The sequence below is a fragment of the Megalobrama amblycephala genome, linkage group LG10 (genome assembly GCF_018812025.1).
Source record: "Megalobrama amblycephala isolate DHTTF-2021 linkage group LG10, ASM1881202v1, whole genome shotgun sequence".
Lineage (NCBI taxonomy): Eukaryota > Metazoa > Chordata > Actinopteri > Cypriniformes > Xenocyprididae > Megalobrama > Megalobrama amblycephala.
Window position 1 is genome coordinate 24,922,572 of NC_063053.1, and position 12,491 is coordinate 24,935,062.

The 12,491-nt window shown below is 35.9% G+C and overlaps 1 long non-coding RNA gene and 1 pseudogene across 1 annotated transcript; both read right to left on the minus strand.

Annotated features, from left to right (window-relative positions):
• Positions 1-547: 547 nt before the first annotated feature.
• On the minus strand, positions 548-9,439 carry LOC125277211. The gene is made up of 2 exons (XR_007186848.1): positions 8,301-9,439; positions 548-656 (listed from the first exon to the last, which is right to left on the minus strand). It is a non-coding gene; the product is annotated as an uncharacterized LOC125277211 (long non-coding RNA).
• Positions 9,440-10,578: 1,139 nt separating this feature from the next.
• Positions 10,579-12,491, minus strand: part of LOC125277210 — a 129,408-nt pseudogene continuing 127,495 nt past the window's right edge.

Sequence of the window (12,491 nt, forward strand, 5' to 3'; positions counted from 1 at the left end):
TATGTTCTCTGGAGGATAATAAAAGTGTCGTTTCTGTACATGTTTTCTTTTGTCACTCTTTGAACATTTATCTACAAATTTCATACATTTGTACAGCAGATAGGCAAGCATGGCTTATACATCCTCAGAGAGGCTTGTTCACTGAAAGTGTCGGATTGTTCCGGAAGGGAAATAGTCTTCTTCTTCCATGATTTCAGCCGTCTCACTGAAATCGCTCCTCAGACGTAGTCCACCGGGTCGAGATGATGCGATACAGAGGTGCACACATCATCCACACTGTCATGCGTTACATTCAGACTCATTACCGTAACTGCAGGATCACTTGAGCGACGGGGTTGGGGTGCGATGGAGGGCAGTCCGTTTCCTCCACAGTGCGAACTGGGAGTCGCTGAAGGTCTGGCTTTGATTTAGAGGGTGCGGGGCAAATCATTATTGCTTATTGCTTACAAAGAGTGCAGATCTACTGCGTCCGCCAGCATCCGTGTCCGAGTGGAAGCTGTATATCCGCTGCCTGTGACAGCTCTTATATACTCTTTTTTTTTTTTAAGTCTTTCATTCATTCAATTTAGGGCAGAGATGTGATCTGCAGGCAGGTAATGGGCAGGTCATCATTGGGTGAAGAGGTCAGAAGGTCAGGGGTTAGTTGCCAGTGGTGGCTGAGTGGGTTAGAGAGACAAACAAACAGAAAAGGGGGAGGGAAACAAGGAAAGGAGGAAGGAAACAAAAGATAGAGGAGATTAGTTTCAGCTAGTGAAAGCAGGATGACAATATGAAAAGCATTTATAAACCAATCGCACGTAGGCTCTTGACTCAGTCGAGTCTCCCCACAGCAGAGCTTTTATACCTCAGTGCTAGACATGAAACGGTTAAATGTGTATGGAAGCTTGTTTCCACCATGAAATAAAAAAATAAAATAAAGGTAATTATGACTTTTTATCTCACAATTCTGACTTGACTTGATAAAGTCAGAATTGTGTGATATAAAGTCAGAATTGCGAGTTATAAAGTCAGAATTGTGTGATATAAAGTCAGAATTGCAAGTTATAAAGTTAGAATTGTGAGATGTAAACTTTATAACTTGCAGTTCAGACTTTATATCACAATTTTGACTTTATAACACGCAAATCTGACTTTATAACTCAATTCTGACTTTATATCTCGCAATTCTGACTTTATATCACGTAATTCTGACTTTATATCTCGCAGTTCTGACTTTATAACAATTCTGACTTTATATCCCACAATTTGGACTTTATATCTCGCAATTCAGATTTTATATCTTGCAATTCTGACTTCATATCTCGCAATTCTGACTTTATATCACGTAATTCTGACTTTATATCAGGCAATTTGGACTTTATATCTCACAATTCTGACTTTATATCTCACAATTCTGACTTTATATCTCACAATTCTGACTTTATATATCTCGCAATTCAGATTTTATATCATGCAATTCTGACTTTATATCTCGTAATTCGGACTTTATATCTCGCAATTCTGACTTTATATCATGCAATTCTGACTTTATATCTCACAATTCTGACTTTATATCATGCAATTCTGACTTTATATCTCACAATTCTGACTTTATATATCTTGCAATTCAGATTTTATATCATGCAATTCTGACTTTATATCTCGTAATTTGGACTTTATATCTCGCAATTCTGACTTTATATCATGCAATTCTGACTTTATATCTCACAATTCTGACTTTATATCATGCAATTCTGACTTTATATCTCACAATTCTGACTTTATATATCTCGCAATTCAGATTTTATATCATGCAATTCTGACTTTATATCTCGTAATTTGGACTTTATGTCTCGCAATTCAGTCTTTATATCACGCAATTCAGAATTTATATCATGCAATTCAGACTTTATATCATGCAATTCAGACTTTATATCATGCAATTCAGACTTTATATTATGCAATTCTGACTTTATATCATGCAATTATGACTTTATAACTCGCAATTCGGACTTTATGTCTCGCAATTCGGACTTTATATCTCGCAATTCAGACTTTATAACTTGCAATTCTGACATTATAACTCGCAATTCGGACTTTATGTCTCGCAATTCAGTCTTTATATCACGCAATTCAGAATTTATATCATGCAATTCAGACTTTATATCATGCAATTCAGACTTTATATTATGCAATTCTGACTTTATATCATGCAATTATGACTTTATAACTCGCAATTCGGACTTTATGTCTCGCAATTCGGACTTTATATCTCGCAATTCAGACTTTATAACTTGCAATTCTGACATTATAACTCGCAATTCGGACTTTATGTCTCGCAATTCAGTCTTTATATCACGCAATTCAGAATTTATATCATGCAATTCAGACTTTATATCATGCAATTCAGACTTTATATTATGCAATTCTGACTTTATATCATGCAATTCTGACTTTATATCACGTAATTCTGACTTTATATCAGGCAATTTGGACTTTATATCTCACAATTCTGACTTTATATATCTCGCAATTCAGATTTTATATCATGCAATTCTGACTTTATATCTCGTAATTTGGACTTTATGTCTCGCAATTCAGTCTTTATATCACGCAATTCAGAATTTATATCATGCAATTCAGACTTTATATCATGCAATTCAGACTTTATATTATGCAATTCTGACTTTATATCATGCAATTATGACTTTATAACTCGCAATTCGGACTTTATATCTCGCAATTCAGACTTTATAACTTGCAATTCTGACATTATAACTCGCAATTCGGACTTTGTCTCGCAATTCAGTCTTTATATCACGCAATTCAGAATTTATATCATGCAATTCAGACTTTATATTATGCAATTCTGACTTTATATCATGCAATTCTGACTTTATAACTCGCAATTCGGACTTTATGTCTCGCAATTCGGACTTTATATCTCGCAATTCGGACTTTATTACTCGCAATTCTGACTTTGTATCTTGAGATTCTGACTTTATAACTCGTAACTGCGAGTTTAAATCTTGAAATTCTGAGAATAATTTAAGAATTGTAAGATGCAAACTCATAATTGCAAGAAAAAAAGTCAGAATTGTGAGATAAAAAGTTGCAATTACTTTTTAATTTTTTAAAAAAAAAAAATTATTTAGTGGTGGAAACAGGCTTCCATAAATGTGTTATTATTCAGATAGTTATGCTGAATTTAAGTGTTTTAAGTGTAGTTTTATATGAAAATATTTAAATGTAATTCTATATTAAAATAGCTCTATATGTAGTTGAATATATATTAAATCCAACTTTATCTGCATACACTCACTCACGTAAAGCAATCTCTACTATATAGCAAATCTCAACTGCTCGATCGCTTGTATGAAGTATATTATCGCACAGCTCTAATCTGCTAAATGCAACTACAACGCATGAAGATACTTGTTATGTTATAGACATTAACATCAGGATTTTCTGTAAAGCTGCTTTGCAACAATGTGAAAAGCACTTCACAAATACATTTGACTTGACTTTTGACTGTTTGAAGGCGGGTCCAATTGAAGATATGGGGAGAATTCACGAAACCTGTTAGAAAATAATCATTTTGTGGTGCTAGTTGCGAAGAAATTACTTCAGCTTTAACTAATTTGCTCTGTAAGATTCTCTTCAAACTTTGTTTCGTCGTAACAGTAGTAGACTTGAAAGGGAAAGTAGCCATAGAGGAAGAGTTTGCAGCTTGTGTATTTGGAAGCTTTTGGTTCAAGTATGTTTTGAGCCTAAATACCAGATCTCGCTGTGGGTTGACTGAATGTGAGAGCCGTGGAAGAACTGTTGGTCTTCATCTTTGTAATATAGTAAAATCATGAGTTAAAAGCATGATTTTACACACAGCATGAGGAACAGCCTATCCTGACAGGTCACATGTTAAGAAGGAAGAAATCAAGAGAGAAAACACTCGGAAAATACAAAGGAATACAACTGTGACAAATGTGTCTAATGGTTAGTAGCAGTCAAGTGAATGGAGAGACTGAAGCGGTCACACTAGGCTTTAAGCATGACAGGATATGATGTCATGCTCTTCAATTGAAGCCTTGAAATTTCATTTTTGATTTGTCCAAGAAAGATTCAATTCAAATGTTGGAGTGCATAATCCTATTAGTAATCTCTACTCTGGGGTTTTAAAAAATAGGAACCAATTAATTATTAACAAATAATAATACATCGAAAATGTTCAAATATATCACGCACTCAACTTTCACACAAATCATGGAGCTGTAAAGTTTGAAAATGCTCAAAATTCAAAAGATTTGCATTGAGCCGAGAGATCAAAATCTTTTCGCCGTATGATTTCAAACCTGAACTTCGGTACCTAGTGAAAGACCGATCTTTGGAGCATACGCTCACGGCCGCACTCGTACAAATGGAGCGCTGTCTAGTGTGACCGCTCATGAGAGAGAGGAAGCTGCTAATGAAATGAGAGGAGAGATTTGAGGACAGTCGGTGAAGGTCGCAGCGTCACCTGACTGCTATTAAACACTAGAGCTCCTAAAAGGTTTGAGCATTAGGACGCCGGTTATGATGGAGATGGAAGATTAATGATTTCTTGTTAAGAATTGAGGCATTGAGAAATTTAGTCAGAAATAATTTAGGGCCAAAACAACTGCAGGTGCCTTTTTTTATTCAATAAAAATTTTTATTGCCTTTTTTGTTCTATTTACAACAACATAAAAATCTTGGCCTTAATGGTACAAAGCAACACTACAAGGTATTTTCTAGCATAATAGCCATGGAAATTCAAGCTGTGGGACTTTTAGCCTTTACCCCTCAGACTATCACAGGACACATAATATAAAATGCTTTTGCATATAAACATTGAAAAAGTCCTGTCATTCATATATAAAGCCCTAACATATATCCAAAAATATAGGAAATTTTCTAACATGGTGCTATAAAGCTGCTATGATGCATATTTTTCTTTCCTACAAATAGCCCTCTATAATACCATTACTATCTCTTCCAAAATACAAGTAAAATTTGACAATTCATATACATTCCTGCTTTATATATTTTTTTAGATATATATTTTTATATATATATTTAAAAGCCACAAGTAAATACTATTTTCTTTTCAACAACAAAAAATAAAAAGAAGCTTACAGTAAAACATAAAAAAAAAAAGAATCAAGTGGAGTTTTTTTTTTTTCTTAAATGCATTTCTACTCGATCACATCCGCAGAGTGGCACTGACGTTACCGTCCACTCGGCAGTGCTCAACCGTAAGACTCACTTCAGTTTCATGGTCTGAGGTGTGATGTAGCTTTCACTTTTTCAACATGTCTGCTCTCGAAGAGCAGAGGAGATGAATGTTTCTGATGTATTCAGTGCAAAATAAAAGGCTTGTGCCACATAGAAACACTTTATCAAATGAGGCAAATATCGACAGATGGAAATAATAATAACAATAAAATAAGTAAACAGCTGAAATAAAACAAAAAAGTGATTCGTGTGGTCCAGTACAAATGCACAGATTGGAAATCTGGAAGTTCTGTGCAAATGGGTTCTCAAAAGTAGATTTTCTTCAAAGCAGTAGTTCCATTATATAAAAACACGTAAAGCACAAAAAGGATATGAAAAACAAAACATTAAAAGAGAGGAAGCAATCTCAGTCTCTGATCTGCTGGATAACTGTGGTCATTGTGCCAGCTTAAGCACACAAAACATCTGTATCGTTAACCATGCACACACACGCACGCACTCACACACACACACACACACACGCAGTCTAACCTGCGCCAACTGAATTTATACGCAATTAGATGCACGTGAACGGGGAAATATCAGAGTTTACAGTTTGTGGAAATACTTGATTCTGTAATTATCAAGGAAGCTTAATGTAAGGACTAATGTAATCTTTTAAGATTAATGTAATCATTTTAAACATTTTAAAAAACAAAGATTTTGGATTTTTGAGAACTTTAAATGAAGAAACGTTATGAAGCACTGAAGCTTGAGATGTTCTTCTCTTCTTTCTCACTGCTCACAAACCAAATATTATGATAATATTTAAGGATTAGTTCACTTCAGAATTCAAATTTCCTGATAATTTACTCCCTTGTCATCCAAGATGTTTGAAAAATTAATTTTCTCCAACTTCAAAATCGTCTGATATCTTTGTTTTACCTTTTTTTGTAAAGGGCGTTTGACTTGGTCTTTGCACGTTCGCTTTGTAGACACTGGATCGGTACTTCCGCCTACGTCATGCTTGACCTTTCCAATGTGATTACATAATGCGTGGCGCATCGCAGAGCAAGATGAGCATTTGTGGTTAAAAAGTATATCATTTTTTTTTTTTTCTGGAAAATGACCGATCGTTTCAGTAGATTAGACTCTTATTCCTCGTCTGGGATCATGTAGAGCCCTTTGAAGCTGCACTGAAACTGACATTTGGACCTTCAACCCGTTGAACCCCACTGAAGTCCACTATATGGAGAAAAATCCTGGAATGTAATTTCTTTTCAACTGAAGAAAGAAAGACATGAACATCTTGGATGACATGGGGTGAGTAAATTATCAGGAAATTTTAATTCTGAAGTGAACTAATCCTTCAATTGTCAACAATAAACAGAAAATATTACTCTGAATACATAAATTGTGTATTTAAAAAAAAAAAAAAAAATTAACTATGGGGGTCTCAGACTTTTGGAGCTATACAGTACAAGGTAATTAAAAAAAGAATAATCCAAAAAAGCAACTAGCGACAAATCTTACGACTTTTTGGAGCTGGTTTTCAGCTGGTTAACACTATATCATACTCTTTCCATTGTCTGACAGAAAATATGTCAATGAGAAGAGCTTAATTGGACATTCGGCAATATATTGTATTAAAATCCAGACTGTGAGCACGGATTAGGAGAGAAAACAGATGGAAAGTGCCGACAATTGGCACATTATGTCATCAAGCCACATTTTGCTACTTTTTGAGCAAGCTTTAGCAACTTTACATTGAAAAGAGTTACTGGATACAATTTTGATAACTGTCAATCAAATCTCACTATCAGCAGAGATTTGATTATTATTAGTACTTAAAGGATCAGTTCACTTTAAAATGAAAATTAGCCCAAGCTTTACTCGCCCTCAAGCCATCCTAGGTGTATATGACTTTCATCTTTCTGATGAACACAATCTGAGATATATTAATAAATATCCTGATGCATCCAAGCTATATAATGAGAGTGAACGGGACCAAAGAGTTCATAAGCTTCATACTCGTTGGTCCCGTTCACTGTCATTATTAAGGGCGAGTAAATCATGGGGTAATTTTGATTTTAAAGTGAACTAATCCTTTAAATAGATTAACCAATTAACTGATAGACAGTAAAATGATCAAATTAAACAGGCTGTGCCCATATCATATTCAAAATATATATTACACTTGTTGATTCAGACATAGCGAAACAAATTCAGTAAAGGCCATATTTCCTTTCTTTAAAGCTGAAGTGTGTCATTTCTGCACCGCTAACATCAGAATTACATAAAATAATGGCTGTTTTCAAACAGGTTTCTCCTTCTCCTTAACATTAGGTCACTGGTGAAGTCAGTGTTGGGCTGGTCGGGATGTTCAAAGAATAAGATGTTTTGAAGGAGTTGAAGGAGTCTTTGGCTCAGTCAGTCTTTACACTTCTCAGGGGATTTAATCTACGAACGGCTTACTAATAATTGTGAGCGCATATATTTTAACATCAACAAAATGTCACACTTCAGCTCTAAGGTTTGCATAATGGCATTTTTCTGTTTGTTTTGAAAAGCCTAAAACCTATTGATAGTGAACACGGATTTTAACACGCATTATTGCTATCGCTGCGATTTCTGTTTGTACAGCCGCATTACATGTAATTATAAACAATCGCTTTAGCTCATTTGGAAAGGACAAATTCATGATGAGATCTCCATCTGTCCAAATGTTTCAAGAGTCAAGCCAATTTACAGTTTGCATAACTAGAGAAAACTAGAAATGCAGAGTGTAATGGGGTGAATAAAGCCTATGTTCACATGAAAAGATCCATTATTTATCATCAACATCATGCTGAAATCATAAGGTCATCAAAATAATGGAATGAAGTCAACCACTCCACCTGCGCAGGAAAGACCACGTATATATAAGTGTGTGTGTGTGTGCGTGTGCGGGTTCAGAACAAACACACCATATTAAAACAGCACAGAACGTGGCACGTCTTTTAACATGCTCAAACTGCACATGCTTCACAACAGATCAGGACCAACAGTGAGTTGCTACTGGTAATGAATGGAAGCACATGAACTAAACTAACCTCTGTCTGCGGTCACTACCCTTTGGTAAGGATGGACGCGCATTTCGTGCCTTCGAACTTTAGTTGTCACCGCACCTGCTTGGATTGCAATAACATCACCAGAAAACACATCAACATCAGATCAGTCAAACCTCACAGTCTCCATCAGGTGTTGACGAATGCAAATCATTTAAATTATACAAGTTAAGGCACAAATAATACTTTTTTCCCCCATATGTAAATCTCTCAACACGTGTTTGTACAAAATTCAAACGTGGTTTCATTTAGCATCAGTTTGGACACAGTATGATGGACATTACTCTCGACGGGGAGCTTTACTAGTCACGTAATCTTGCGCTGGAGCGACAGTGTTTTTAAATATAATACTGATAAAGTCACTCTCTGAGATAAGGCACAGAGAGAACAACATTTAGGCACATCTGCTGGAGTATAAAAGAAACAGGAGAATAGAAATGTACGGCAACCGATTAAGTGATTAGTAAAGCAGAACAATCGATTTTTTTTTTTTTTTCTCCTTCCGTTCCACACCAAAGCATAGCAGTCAGCGGCACAGTCCAGGGGACACGCGTGTGAGCACGGAGGCATATGTATGGCATTACGAGTACAGTCTCTGAGGGCTCTGAGAATAGCCAGTGTAAACGAACAGGAGTGTGTCTGACTGACTGCTAGGCCAGATTCATGCTTGAGAACAAACATCACTCAAAACCAACAAGGCAGCTGTGAAACGAAAGCGTGTGAATGTTAACACTCGGATGGGATGAGGGGCTCAGTGAGGATCCCGGGAAATGCATTTAGCCTTTCGTGGGGAAAGCCACACCTAAAGAATAAAGGAAGGGAACGGGAAATTAGCGGCGGGACCGACGGTCCTCGGGGAAGCAACACGCGCCGCGGTCAGACGGAGCGCGTTCTAGGACAGTTCATGAGATGATGGCTCTGTGAGGGTCAATCTCAGTAAAATGAGGTCATGCACTACTGTTCAAAAGTTTGGGGTCGAAAAAGTTCAAACTTTTCAAGTTTTGATCAAAAATACCATAAAAACAGCAATGTTGCGAAATATTATTACTATTTAAAAGAACTATGCGAATATGTTTTAAACTGTAATTTATTCCTGTGATGATCAAAGCTGAATTTTCAGCATCATTACTCCAGTCTTCAGTGTCACATGATCCTTCAGAAATCATTCTGATTCGCTGCTCAAGAAACATTTCTGATTATTATCAGTGTTTGTGTGTGTGTGTGTGTGTGTGTGTGTGGAAACTGCGATACATTTTTTTCCCAGGATTCTTTGGTGAATACGGCATTTATTTGAAAAAGAAATCTTGTGTAACATTATAAATTATTTACTGTCACTTTTGATCCAATTTAATGCATTCTTGCAGCATAAAAGTATTTAATTATTTAATAATATTATTATATTATTTAGTTACTATTATTAATATTTAACAAAAGTAATTTCTTTTTAAAAACCCTTTTGAACAGTAGTGGATGTCTGCATCATATTTCAACCAAAAATCAGAAGAAAAATCTGACATTATATAAAAGTTAAGATATTTTGCATTGTGACAAAAGACAAATAAGCACATTTCGCCATACTGTCATTAGATTTTTTTTATAATCCTGAAAATTTTGATTCTCAATAGACAAAAATTATCGTAATACTGCAGTGCAAAAAATACTACAATGAATAGAAATACTTTATAAATACAGCTGAAATGGTGTACTTACGCATGTGGTTTGAAACAGGCCTCACAGTAACATTAGGAAAATGTTCTTGGTTGTCACAAAAATAATGTCATAATGCAAAAAAATCTTAATTTTCCTTAACACCAAACATATTTCTTATATTTTCTTTCAATTTTGTGGTAAACTATGACCCTGACATGTTATTAACAGGTTTAACAGAGTAGAAAGGCTTATAAGCTGTAAATGTCCTTGATGTGTATTGTGACTATGTCACTTTAGATTTGAACCCAAAATGCTCCACCGTACTGCCCAGTGAACAGCCTGGCTTCCAACAGATGCCCCTTTTCTCCTCACAATTTAAGCAGCCCCCATCTGACCCCCACTGACCCCTCACCATCCTCATGTTGCCCCTCCTGATGCCCCTCACCCTGATGTGGCCCGCTCAGACTGAGGGATGGGGGTCATCCAGAAAGGCTTGTGCAGCAGTTTGGGGCTCAGTGCTTTGTCTCCCTCATCATTGTACACACAAAAAACTAAAACATCACATTACAGATAAAAAACAAAAGTACAAAACCCAAAGAAAACAAAAACCATGATTTAAAGAAACTGAAAAGAATGAAAGAGGCCGGGGAGTCCAGCCAGTCCGATAAGAGGGAGGTGGGGCAGGGTGTGTGTCTGCGGTGTGAGGGAGGGGCTTGTCGGAGGGGGCGGGGGAAAGAAGGGGCACTTTAAAAGGGAGGCCGACCGGTTGGCTCTCCACGCTGGACTGTGATGGGAATGTGACAGGTCTGAAAGCCCAGGTAGAGGGGCAGCTCTTCGGCCTTTGAGGACGCTGTATAGGTCACACAAAAAGAAAACATGGTGAAAACCTCCCCTCCAAACATCCTTCCATCTCTTATGGGGCGTTCACACATACAGCCATTATATCGCCGGAGCGCAGCAGTGGCTCTGCGTTATTTCCGCCTTAATGGTTCTGGTGGGCTGTTTTTTAAAATTTGATAAGTTGGCTTTATAATCTGACAAGGACTCTTGCACACTAAGAACATTCTGGAGGAGAAAGTTTTTAAATATGAATTTCAGCAGTGCATGATGAAAGATGAATGATTATCAATGGCTGAATCAAACCCAGAATACCAATAATTTCTGAGATGGTTTCTAAAATGCCTGAAATATATATTGTTTAAAAAAAAAAAAAAAAAAAAAAAAAAAATATATATATATATATATATATATATATATATATAATATTTCGTATTTTTATTGAAATTGAAATACTAAAATAGTTAAAACTAAATAAACTAAACCTTAATAAAACTATATAGGCATATTTACTAATACAAAAAATGACAAAACAACTAAATTACTAAAACTTTTACTTTAATCAATTAAAATGAAATCAAATAAAAAGAATTCTAATATTAACCAAAAACTTTGGTCACACTTTAGTTTAGGGTCCAATTCTCACTGTTAACTAACTATTAACTACGACTTTTGCCTCAATAAACCCCTAATTACTGCTTATTAAAGGGTTAGTTCACCCAAAAATGAAAATTATCCCATAATTTACTCACCCTCAAGCCATCCTAGATGTACATGACTTTCTTCTTTCAGCCGAACACAATTTGAGTTATATTAAACAATAATCTGTTTCTTCCAAGCTTTATAATGGGAGTGAATGGTACCTTAGATTTTGAACCCCAAAAAAGCGCATCCGTCCATCATAAACGAACTCCAAACAGCTCCAGAGGGTTGATAAAGGCCTTCTGAAGCGAAGCGATAGGTTTTTGTAAGAAAAATATCCATATTTATAACTTTATAGGCTATAATCACTAGCTTCCGTCCGCGCGTCCGTGAGACACTCGAGTCTCGGCGTATGACGTAGGATGTAGGCGCAGCATAAGCTTAGGTGAGAGCAGTACTTTCCTCTGCGCTCATCGATATGTCATGCGTCGGGTCAGAGGTCACTCTTCCGAACTAGACTCGCGTACGGAAGCCAGTGATTATAGTCTATAAAAGTATATAAATATGGATATTTTTCTTACAAAACGCATCGCCTTGCTTCAGAAGGCCTTTATTAATAGTTAGTAAGGTTGTTGTTAAGTTTAGTATACAGGATTATGGTATGTAGAATATGGTCACGCAGAATAAGACATTATTATGTGCTTTAAAAGTACTAATAAACAACAGTTATGTGCATGCTAATAAGAAAGTACTCAATAGTGAGAACTGGACCCTTAACTAAAGTGTTATTAAAACTATAATAGTGTATCAATGCTACATAATTTCCAAACCTCATTTGTGTTATTTCATAGTTTTGATGACTTACTATTTTAAATTGTGAAAACATAATAGAAATAATAAAGTTGTAAATAGGTAACATTTATGTCTCTCTCTTGTCGCACTGCATCACTGCTCATTTGCATAAAAACATTTTTTTTTTCTCAACTTTGCCGAATCACTGGATACGCCCACACTGGTTGCTGGAAATCACCAAATTCTCATTAAAAT